This window comes from Vidua macroura, chromosome 2 (genome assembly GCF_024509145.1).
Source record: "Vidua macroura isolate BioBank_ID:100142 chromosome 2, ASM2450914v1, whole genome shotgun sequence".
Taxonomy (NCBI): Eukaryota; Metazoa; Chordata; class Aves; order Passeriformes; family Viduidae; genus Vidua; species Vidua macroura.
The window spans coordinates 63,852,641-63,863,956 of NC_071572.1; the positions used below are offsets into that span (position 1 = coordinate 63,852,641).

The following is an 11,316-nucleotide window of genomic DNA, read 5'->3' on the forward strand; positions in this document are numbered from 1 at the left end:
TGTGTAATGAGCTGATGAATATGGCTCCAGTGTTTCTTTTTGGGAATATAAAAATGGTGATGACTACGTGCTGAAAAGCAAAGCCCTTGCACATATCTTTAAAAGTAGAGTACACAGTTTATACTCTTGGTTCACTGTAACTTTGTTTTGAGAGGCAAGAGCTCATCCTTTGGAGGTTTCAGCCATCTCAAAACAATGCTGTGTCTCTGAGTGACATTTTTTGCATAGAAGAGGCCAACTGATGTTCTATTAAGCAGCACTCAGAAAGCTTAAGAGATGTTTAGATTAGAAATCAGATCTCACCCACACATGGCAGGTTGCTCTTTGTTTAATGTTTCATTGTGGGTACAAGAAGAGACTGTAGATGTTTATTTCTTGTGAAGATTTTATACATCCTGCAATGGTTTATTATAGCTGGCATATCTGTATTTTCTGAGCAAATTAGAAGGGGCTGGAAAAATCATAAACCACCAAAACAGTTGCTAGGGTAGGAGATGGAAATCTATAGCCTCTGGAAATGGAAAATGAAAAATTTCAGAGAATGGAAAGCATTCGTCAGTCAAAATGGAAGACATAATTCAACTTCACACTGACAAAAACTGCTTACTTGAGACACCTACTGGATCTTGTTTCTTCCCCCTGCTCCTAATTACTCCTGTTTTCATTAATTGTCTGACTGCAATGGAATGGAGCTCCCTTAGCTTAATATGGAAGAAGCTGTGTTAACAGGGAACATAATCTTTTATTGCAATGAAATTTAGCACAGGTGTGAAAAAGCATAGAAATGATGTGCATTTACCACAGATATTAATTTATCAGAAAAGTTTGCTTCTCTGTTTTTTTTTAAGGCTCAACACTGGATGCAATTTCTTTTGCCTGACTTGTCCAAACACCTTTGGTTCAAGTTTCCAGCCATTATTTTTCTAGAGAGTCGGTGTGGAGAAGAGGAATCATGGTTCTTGCGTTGGACAGACCTTTGTGCTGCAGCTTCTGGGCATGATGTGGGATGGTTTTAGTCTGAGCTGGGCTGTGACACTCAGACATATCTGCCCCATGATTATGTTCCCCTAAGTGTCCTGGTGGTAGTAGTGATATGTTCAGAATTAATATTCTTCAGAGAAAAGTGATCTGAAAACTTGTTGGTTACCTGCAAGGTAGGAAGATTGCCCACAGATTTGACATGCTCAGGAGCGTGCTCAGTTCCATCCATTGTATTGGTTTTAATTTTGGCTCTCCCTGTTAGATGCCTCTGCTCCCAGAGGTGGAGACAGAAGCTCAGCCATCACTGGGCTGTAGCCCTCTAACTCCTAGTACCAAAAATGTCCCGCAGAACAAATATTTTCCTGCTCTTCTTTATAACCCATTGTAACTCCACAGTAGATGTGTTCCTCGGCCAAAGTCACTCAAGTCTATAAAAAATTTCTGGGAAATGGCACCATCTGTTACTCTAAGCATGTCCTAGGAGGCCTTAACCAATAATTAGGGGTTTTATTTGTGCAGCTCGCTCAATGCAGTATTGCACTGTGTGTTGCAGTCACTGAACCATCTCCAAAATGTTTACCAAATTTTCCCCTGTGCAGGGCTGTCTCTTGACAGGAGTGCTCCCCTTGCCCTCATATTCTCTGGTCTGGCTCTGTGTCTGATGTGCCTGAAGAGCAGCAGGCTGAAGTGGCTGTTCAATAAGTGCTTGACAATGCTCAGCTTTTGCTGTGCCGAGTCTCTGTAAGTACTACATGTCCACCCCCATCCCCATGCCTTTTCCTCTCCCTAAAACAATGGGGCACCACACAATGTTCATACAGCTGGTCAGTTTGTTCTCAAAAGACCCCTGACATCCCTCTCACCCTAGTGTTTGGCCAGCAACAGTGGGAACCCAAGTGCCCTGTCCACACACCAGAGCTGGTCTCTCTCACAGTAGAAACCCAGGTGGTGCTTCCTCTCAGCAGCTCCTGCTGCTGGCTTGTGCTGCTGCACAGGCACACACCTACCATGGGCCTGCAGCAGGGTCATGATGTGCTTCTCCCTAATCCACTTCCAGAGCGGGTGAAACCTGGCTTCCTACAGCTCTGTGTTTAGTGGTTTGCTGTGCTGGGGCTGGGACAGGGAAGGTGCCAGCCAAGATGGCTCATGTGCCAGAGAGGTCAAGGGTTTTGAGAGTAAGTCCTGTGAGGAGTGGCTGAGGGAGCTGGTGTTTAGCCTGGAGAAAAGAAGGCTCAGGGGAGACCTTACTGGTCTCTACAATCACCTGAAAGGAGGTTGTGCCCAGGTGGGGGTCAATCTCTTCTTGGCAACTAGTGGCAAGATGAGAGGACAAGCTATCATAGCCTCAAGCTGCACCAGGAGAGGTTTGGGTTGGACATCAGGAAGAATTTCTTCATGGACAGGGTTGTCATGCATTGGAATGTGCCACCTAGGAAGGTGGTGGAGTTACCATCCTTGGAGGTGTTAAAGAAATGACTGGACATGGCCACCACCTGGGCTTCAGAGAGGGGAAATGAGGCAGCCTCATAGGTTGGCTCCCCTCTGTGCTGCAGAAAGTGCCAGTATCCAACATCATGTCTACCTTAGTGTCAGGTGGATGGAGAGGGATGAAGCTTCTGGTGACCAGCTAGATACAGATACTGGCCTTGGGCAAACCCAAACCTTGCTCCATCACTTCACAAAATGCCCAGAAGCTCTTAGGTAGGCAAGCCTTTGCAGTTTCCTTGCTGCCCAGCCCTCAGTATGCTTGTTTGACTATGTCACTTTGTGTATATATGGGGTGGTGTTTAGCCTGTAAGTGTTTTGATAGCAAAGTACCAGATGTTGGATGGAAAAAGTGGCACTGAAAAGTCATCAGGGTGTCCCCATGTGCTGCTGGGAAGAGGCAGGGATGCAGAAGAGGCCAGGCTTAGAGGGAGAGGTGGTTGCTCCAGGCAGCTTGGGTTTTGCTTGTCTGTGTGTTCAGCAAGCTGTCCTTCATTCAGACAAATGCCTGTATCTCTGTGTGGTTTCAAGCATTTATTTCCATAGTCATTGTGCTATTATTTATTGATCATTATTCATACTTTTCAGAATGTCTCAGTCAGAGAGGCAGAAGTAATGCTGGCATTACAAAACAATTTTAATGATTTGTAAACAGTTGAACAAAAATGTTTTCAAACAACTGTAGGGTTCCAAGCTGTTTCAACATCCCTGTGGCAGAACAAACCAAATGACTGACATATTCTTGGAAATCAGGACTGCCCCACAAATGAACTACAAACAGCAAAATATTTGCAAAATAGTCCCTTTCAGTATTTTCAATAATTAATTTCAAAAGTGTCTAGTGCATTGCTTTTTACAACTGAACAGAAATGTGAGCTGAACTCCATTAGAACTTTTAAAGGATTTTCTTAAGGATGCCAATGGTTTGGGAGCTTGTCATGTTAATTTAGCAAAGGAGCCAGAAGCTGTATTTCATGTGGCTTGGTCACTCAGCATGGGTGTCATGCAATGCGGCCTTTACCACCACACCAGCTGCAATTTAACCATATCAGTAAAGCAACAGTACTCTGACAGCAGTTACCCACACCACAGGCTCTGCAGCTCCACATGAATTTTGCTGCTGGATGCAGGGAAATAGCTCAGTAAAATGCTTTCAGCAAAGAAATTAAACTGCCTTTTCATTTCCTTGTTTCCAGAAAATATCCACAGGGCTGCTCTTATTTCTTTTTTAGGAGACAGAAAGTTTAAGTTTTTGATTAAAAAATACCCCAAAACTTTTCTTGTACTCCAGGTTCACTCATCCTTTTGAGCATGTTGCTGAGGGAGACAATTCACATGCTTTAACTCAAAGTTTTTGCTGAATGACCAGGGTTGTATGCAATATTATCTTAGCAGGCTTTTCCCTGGTGTGAATGCCTCTGGAAATCCTGCCTACCACCATGTTCCAGCTACCAAAGCATCACCTGGGCTCAGAGTGCTGTCACCAGTTGTGGTCCAGCTGTGGTGGGTATGAAATATGTAAATTTTATGTATCAAGAGTTACAAGTTATTTTACAGCACCATCTGGTTGCAAACCTTTCCTGCCTTTTCCCTCTGGAAGGTGGCTGTCCTGGTTTTTGGGATGCATATCAAAGGCCACCTTGTCCAGCAATCCCTCCTTAATTAATGGAACTAGGACTGGTGTGGGGTGAAAGAGAACAGGATTGAACAGGGATAGTAGTTTGCTCTAAATACAATTTTTTTTTAAAATATAAAATAGAAAAGGTTGAGGGAGCTGGGATCACTAGCATTGCCTATCAGATTTGATTCCTTTGATGTACGCAGAGTAGGACTAATCTAGTCAAGGATCAGACAAAGGGTCTTTCCCCAGTGGAACAATAACCCCATTAATTAACACTGCTGATGCTGAGGTTGAGGGCTCATCTAACCTCCTGTGAGATACCCAGCTCTATGAATAATCTCATTGTGGTTCTTTTCCCCCACCTCATTACCTTTTAACAGAGGATAATGACATAGGCTATAGATACTTTTGTACAGGATTTCCAGTATGCACCATCAAGTTTGTATAGTGGTTGATTTGGTGTTTTTAGATTTGAATAATTCACATCTATTTTATTTTCCTCATATGAAAGCTCAAGTGGGTATTGGCTGCATCACAGCAAGAAAAAATATTTGGGTATTACTTAGGAAAATGAATGACATTTCAAAACTCCAGCAATTATAGCTGGAATTAAATATTTTCATCTTTCACGCTTCTGTCCTCTTTTAGAAAAAATTCTGGGTTTTTCTTTTTCTTTTTTTTTTGTATTGTGGAGAACAGATGAATGAACTCTTCAGCATAAAACCACAAATGTTTTCCATGAAGAGGAGTAAAATCATATAGTTTTAGGGAAAGCAGCTCAAAAAGCCTCTCAGACCAACTTTTTCCTTCCTTCTGATGAGAATCCAGGCCAAAGTCAAAAGTACTGTTTGTTCTCAGGCTAAATATAAGTCCCAAGAGGGCAAGTGCTTTTGGACCGGATAACCATACACTCCTCTTGGGTAGCCTGAAGGAGCATTTCTGCTTGGGGCTGAGGGCAGGAGATGTGCTGCTCTGGGCACTGCAGTGCCTCCATCACCGCAGGAGGAGCAGCATGCTGGAAAGGCTGAGCCAAGCCCTGTGCTTTCCTTGCTCCTCTCAGCAGAGAGAAAGGCTTCTCAATGTGTAGAACAAACAAGGTGCTGTGGGCTGAATCCCACTGGCTTGTTAAGAAGGAGGAAACAAGGGGGAAGCAAGGGTCTATTGTAAATGTCATTTATTTAATTTATCCCTACATGTGCTAACTTCGTCCTTTTTCCTAGGGAAACACATAGGAAAGGGAGAGAGAGAATGCAGCATGAGGTCCTGCCTGGTGATATAATGGCAGGAGCACTGGCTGCTGGCCGTGGCACTTCCTTGGCATCTACCTGGGGAGCTGAGAGAAGAGGATTGGTTCAGCTATGGCCACATCTCTTTTGAGAGGGAAAGCCAGGCTGGAAAATGGGGAGTGAAAGGAGAGTGGGGCTGGCAGAGGGAGCTGTGTCTCTGGAACCAAGGAGCTCACAGCACCACTCCCAGCAGCTCATGTGGGCATTGCCTCCGGTGCCCAACCTTGCCAGCCCTGAAGTCCCTTTTTGTCCCTGCTCTGCAATTAGTGCTCAGCATTGACACTGCTTTGGGTCCTGCTCTCCTTTCACAACAGCTGCTATTGTGAACGTACAAGCTGAAGGAAGAGGCAGTGAGAGGATGCCATAACAACCACTGTCTTTTTTTTTCCTACTGAGCAACAATGATAATCTTGATTAGCTGGTGAGGGTTTTTTTTCTGAATAGAGACAGGGAAGTATTGGTACATTTATACTGGCATTCTTCAGTGAATTATTTTTATAACTTTGGTTACCTATGGTCCAGAAGGATTAACTAATTAAATGGTTACTGGGAAAAGAATGTCATATCTTCCTTTGCAAGAACCATGAAAAAAAGCTGGCTTCTGAAACGGGAGACATTAATGATGTTTCCTTATAAATATGTTTTTGGGAACAGGGAGAGAGGGGAAAATCACAGAGGGAAAAGAAAACATTTGAGTTTACAGATACTACTGGCTCCAATCCAACTGGCTGGAAATTGGTCATGAGGGAGTTCAGGCTTAAAATTAGTATAACCATTCAAAGATCAGTCTCTCAAGCAGTGTAATCAGTCTCTCTGGATCAGTCTCTCAAGCAGTTTAATGGGGGCAAGGACCTAGATAATTTTTTAAATTGAATGTACCAAATTATTGAAGTGATTGTGCAGCAGAGGAAGAAAATTCTTATTAACAAGACATGTCCCAGCTGACCCTGAAATAGCATGTCCAAAGGGATTGGAAAGGCGATCGGGTCACCATTCACATTTCCCTTATTACTAAACCCATGCTTGGGTGTGACAGGGATGTAGGAGCCATGGAGGAAGCCCATTCTTCTCCCCATGACAGATGGATAGATAGTGGCAGGATGTATGATGAAATAAGAAACTGTCCAGTGCTCTGGTGGAGGGATGGTGCACCCTGTTTGTGTCCTCAGGTTTAACCTCTGGATTTAGAGCTGAACAGGAATTTTCCTACAAGTCTTGGGAGCAGTGCTTCCTTCCTGCCCTCAGCCCATGGAGTAAGGCATGGTCCAGTTCCAAGGTCAGTGTGGAAGCTCACTGTGGTAGCCTCCTTCTACCATCAGCAGAGAGAAACATGCATTTGAAACATGTGTGTGAGGGGGTAACTCATCTGACCTATATTACATGTTTACTTTGGGCTGAGATAAAGACTGCTCCAAAAATGCATATCCCTTCTTGTTGCCCACACTGGGAATTGAGATGGATAGTTACGTGCCAGAGGAATCCTTTTGTCCTGAGGACAGGGTACAGCAATGAGAAAAAAGGAGTTTTTTCTCAGAACAGCTGCTCTGATGAGTTCCCAGAGAAACAAGCATTTGTTTAAGATGGGAGGAATTAAGTTCTTCAAATCATCGGTTTCCTTGGCTATTCAAAACTTTAATCAGCTCTCACCTCATCAGTCCCTCTCTTTGATGGATGTCAGGGAGAGCTTTACCACCAAGCTTTGTGGAAGGAGAACTGAGCTAACATGAAAGTAGTTTGTTGTGTGTGTGTCTGCATGTGGTTAGCACAGCAAAACAAGACTACAAGGCCTGCAGCTTTTCTGAGATATGCTCATTTACATTGAGATGTGCTACCCAGTTACTACAGGGTCCTTTTATGGCACCTTCCTTTTTAGATTGTGGTGGATCTTACACATGTGAATGTTTATGTGTGTGTACGTGATGTGCATGTGTAAGCCTTTACTGTGGTATGGGAAGAGGAAATGTGTTGTTTGCCCATTTAAATAGAAGAGTCTTGGTGGTTTTTTCCTCATAGGAAATAATCATGCTTTGTAAGCATATTTCTTGTAAGCAGGTATGCTTGAAATGTTTATACTTCACTTTCAAAAAGTAAACTACTCTGAATATAATATCAGTTATACAACACTTGCATGACTGCATTATCATTTGAGCTGATGTGAAACTATTTTTAAAATCATCTTTGCTTTCTGGTGCAATAACTTTCTTTCTGAGGTACCTGAGAGATACAAGACTCTGTTCTCATGTTGGAGAGTTTGAAAGTAACTGAAGTGGAAACAAGGAGATTATTTATATCTCAATTACAGTACTGAGACAGAATTATGAATGAAAGCAATCTGGAAGCCTCCAGAGGATATTTCATTGCCTCTTAATCTCCTTTCTCTTCTGGAATAGCAGTAAAACTGTATTGTGAGGAAGCTGACAGGAAGTGGCCTCAGTCAACCATTAGGTTAGATGTGAGTTTGTGAATCAGAGGCACAAACTGGAATTTTGCTCACTTCTGTTTGGAGACAAGGCTGTAAATGTAGAATAAACTCCTGAGTGACAATGTATTGGCCTATCTGGTCAATTGTGGGTGACTGTGCTTCTGTCCAGCTGTAGATGTGTCATCTACCAGAAAGCATTTCCTTATTTTGGTATGTTTCTTCTGCTCTGTGTAATACAGCCTGCTGAGGTAGGAAGGAGTAACCTGCCTTTATAATCTATCTACATCTGTGAATGAACTCTATCCTGAAGCTGTTGAAGTGCCAGTCATTTCCCCAGAGAAATTACTCTCTTGGTAAGAGAGACAGCTGACAGCTCCATTCACAGTGTCTGCATGCATTTGAACTGGATCATGGAGGGGGTCAGCCTGGTGAAGGGTGGGTGGAAGGGGAGAAAAGCAAAGTTTTCATCCGAGTTCAACTGGTACATTAAAACAAATACACAGCCTTGATTTATCACCACAGTCACTACTGGTTACAACTGTTGTTAGCAGAAGAATTACTTTCAGCCCCTACAATTTGAAGTTAGAACCAGATCCATTTCTTCACCTGATTTTTTGAGTGGAAATAAGGTGGAAAACCATGGATGTCTCCAAGAAGCAGCTCTTTGGGTGAGCATGGCTGAGCCATCCCATCTGGAGCCATCCCACCTGGAGCACACATCAACAACTCTCAAACTGTGTACTTTTCACCTGTCAGGAAGTTGTAGTCTCCTGTGGGAGCTTCACTTTCAGCCACCCTGGGTGGCAGTGGCAGTGGCACACCTTTCCCAGGCCTGATGCTTAGGATATTTTCCCCCATGATTGAGGGAGAACTGAGCACCTGTTCAGCTCTCTGTCAGAAAGGAGGGAATCCAGGCTTAAAACAGAGTACCTGTAGAGTTATGCAGTCTGAAGAAACAAATCCTGAACGCCTGCTGAATTCGGATATTGCTGCTCTTCTGAAGCATGACTTTGTCTGGTGCCCTTCTAGACCCATGTGGAGATTCTTCTGTCTGGGGTGAACTGCTCATGTCAGTTTGCCTTCAGAAACCCCCTCCCTCTTCCTTGAATTAGGATTCAGGATGAGGAAACATGTTCCTTTCCTCCAGAGAGATCTTTTCTAAGAAATTATTCTTTTTGTTATCTCGGTCTGTCTGGCCTTTCTCGTAGTTGGCTTGGCCTGTGTTCCACCACTTTCATTCTGACAATAAAATGCAGTTACCAGGTTTATGTTGCTTTATGCCTTTACTGGAGTTTTACATTCCAATCTGGAAGTAAAATCACAAACATCAGAGAAGGTTACAATAACACGCTGGGAATTTCAGTTTGACACAGACCTATTTCTGCTGCTCATCACAAGATCATCTAATCTCCCAACGTCCACCTATAATCACATCAAATGGATTTCACTGTTTTGATTGCTTTTGAAACAACACAGCTGTTGTGTAACAATCTGGGTGTATGTGAACTGACACTTCGTGAGCACTTGAAGCAGGGAGCAGAAAAAGAGAAGGCATCAGAAACCAGCTTGGTGAAGCCTTGTGTGGTGTAACCAGCAGAGCTGCCTGTGGGGAACAATGAGGTACACTGTGAGTGCTGGAAAGCTCAGTGAAATAATGTTTAGTGAAGTATTATCACTGTCACTTCATGACCCATTAGCTCCTGTCCTGCTGGTTCAAGAGGGCATAAAAGCCAAAGGTCTGCTCCCACCTGGGATATTTTTGGGCTGAGGGTGGGTGCAGGTTTGGTCCATGTGTGGGCTGCTCGTGAGGCCTGGGCCAAGGCCTGCTCCAAGAGATGGGACTGCAGCGTGCCCTCCCCTGCAAGCCCTGCACATACAGGCTGCATTTCCCCTGAGTCAGCCTGGCTGTCTGTGTGCCCTCAGTGACTTGGGGCCACTGACCAGAGAAGGGCAAAGGAGAGAGCAACTGCCCTCTGCTGCCCTCAGAGGGGACCTTGGTACTAATCTGGCAGAGCTGATCTTGTCAGGTTGTGACCTGCTGGCTCTCCATTTCAGCTGATTCCAACTCCTGTAAAACGTGCAGCCTTCTTTTTTGCTTCCCACAGTTGACAGGTGAAGCAAGTTCCTATTTATAACAGTTTTCATGGACTTCCCAAAGGTTTTCTACTTTTGTGGCAAACACAGACTGACAGTGAGTATTAAAGTTATCCTTTTTTTGCAGTGGCTTTTCACCTTTTTTGGTAGAGACATTGTGCAATGCATCTTTTGGACTAAAGTACACATAGGGAAAGGTATTAATCACTGCTGTCTCTGCTATCTGACAGAATGTTTTGTGTTGGAACAGACCTTAAAGATCATCTAATTACAACCCCCCTGCCATGGGCAGGGATACCTTCCACTAGAGCAGGTTGTTCAAAGCCCCATCCAGCCTGGCTTTGAACACTTCCAGGAATGGTGTATTCACAATCCCTCTGGGTAACCACTTCTAGTGTCTCACTACTTACACAGAAGAAAATCTCTTCCTGATATCTAATCTAAATCTACTCTCTTTTGGTTTGCAGCCATTCCACCTTGTCCTACCATTACATGCCTCTGTAGAAGTCCCTTTCCATCTCTCTTCTATTCCCCCTCAGGTACAGAAAGGCTGCATTAACGTCGCTCTGAAGTCTTCTCTTCTTCAGGCTGAACAACCCCAACTTTCTCAGTCTTCCAATCCCAATTCCCAGCCTTTATGTACCAGGTAAATGGCAATCTAGTTCAGTCAGAAAGATCTGCTTTTAAACCCAAATCCAAGTTTGCCACAAATTCATCTGGAGCAGGTTGGTAGCATGGGGTTAGGAGCTGACTCCATGGATTTATGTACTGGCGACAGGGTGGAGGAGACACACACTGCTCCCAGCTCAGCAGCAGCTGCAGCAGTCTCTCCTACTTTTCTATCAGCCCTGACAGCTGGCCTGCAGCAAACCCTGCATGACATATACTGAGGTAAGAGAGAGGGAAAGCTTGGATCAAAGCTGTGTTTGAATGCTCTGGTAGGCTCTGATTGTATCTGGTTGTCTGACAAGTCACTTTTACACTCCTTGGGTATGTTTCAGAGGGAAAAGGGAGAGCTATGCTTTGTCACAGGTGTGTTCAGTGGTAAACCTGCCAGCAGTGTGAAAGGTGGCGAGATGAAACAATGTGCTTTGTTAACGAAAACCCACCTGGCAATGTGCCACAGACTCCTGGAGGCACCATGCTCCTAGTGCCACTGGGGAGGATTGGACCCAGCCTTCCCAAACTCACAAGTGACCTGTCTCCTGGCATGGCACCTCTGCCGGTACTCCCACGCTGCTCTGCGTGAGCTTTGCCCTCCAAACACAAATGTGTCACATTTGGGGCTGACATCACCACCAGCTCCTGTGAGAGGGTGAAAAATGGCCACATGCTGGCAAGTAGCAGCCCTGGTGCAGCTTGGAAACCCTGTTGTCTAAGAGCCCTAGATGACTTCAGGCACTTCCCCCCTGGCCTTCCAGCTTGCA

At 44.3% G+C, this 11,316-nt stretch overlaps 1 long non-coding RNA gene across 1 annotated transcript; it reads right to left on the minus strand.

Moving 5' to 3' along the window:
- Positions 1-7,505: 7,505 nt before the first annotated feature.
- Positions 7,506-11,099, minus strand: LOC128804340 (uncharacterized). Its single transcript, XR_008436021.1, has 3 exons — positions 10,999-11,099; positions 9,307-9,398; positions 7,506-9,217 (listed from the first exon to the last, which is right to left on the minus strand). It is a non-coding gene; the product is annotated as an uncharacterized LOC128804340 (long non-coding RNA).
- Positions 11,100-11,316: the final 217 nt, after the last annotated feature.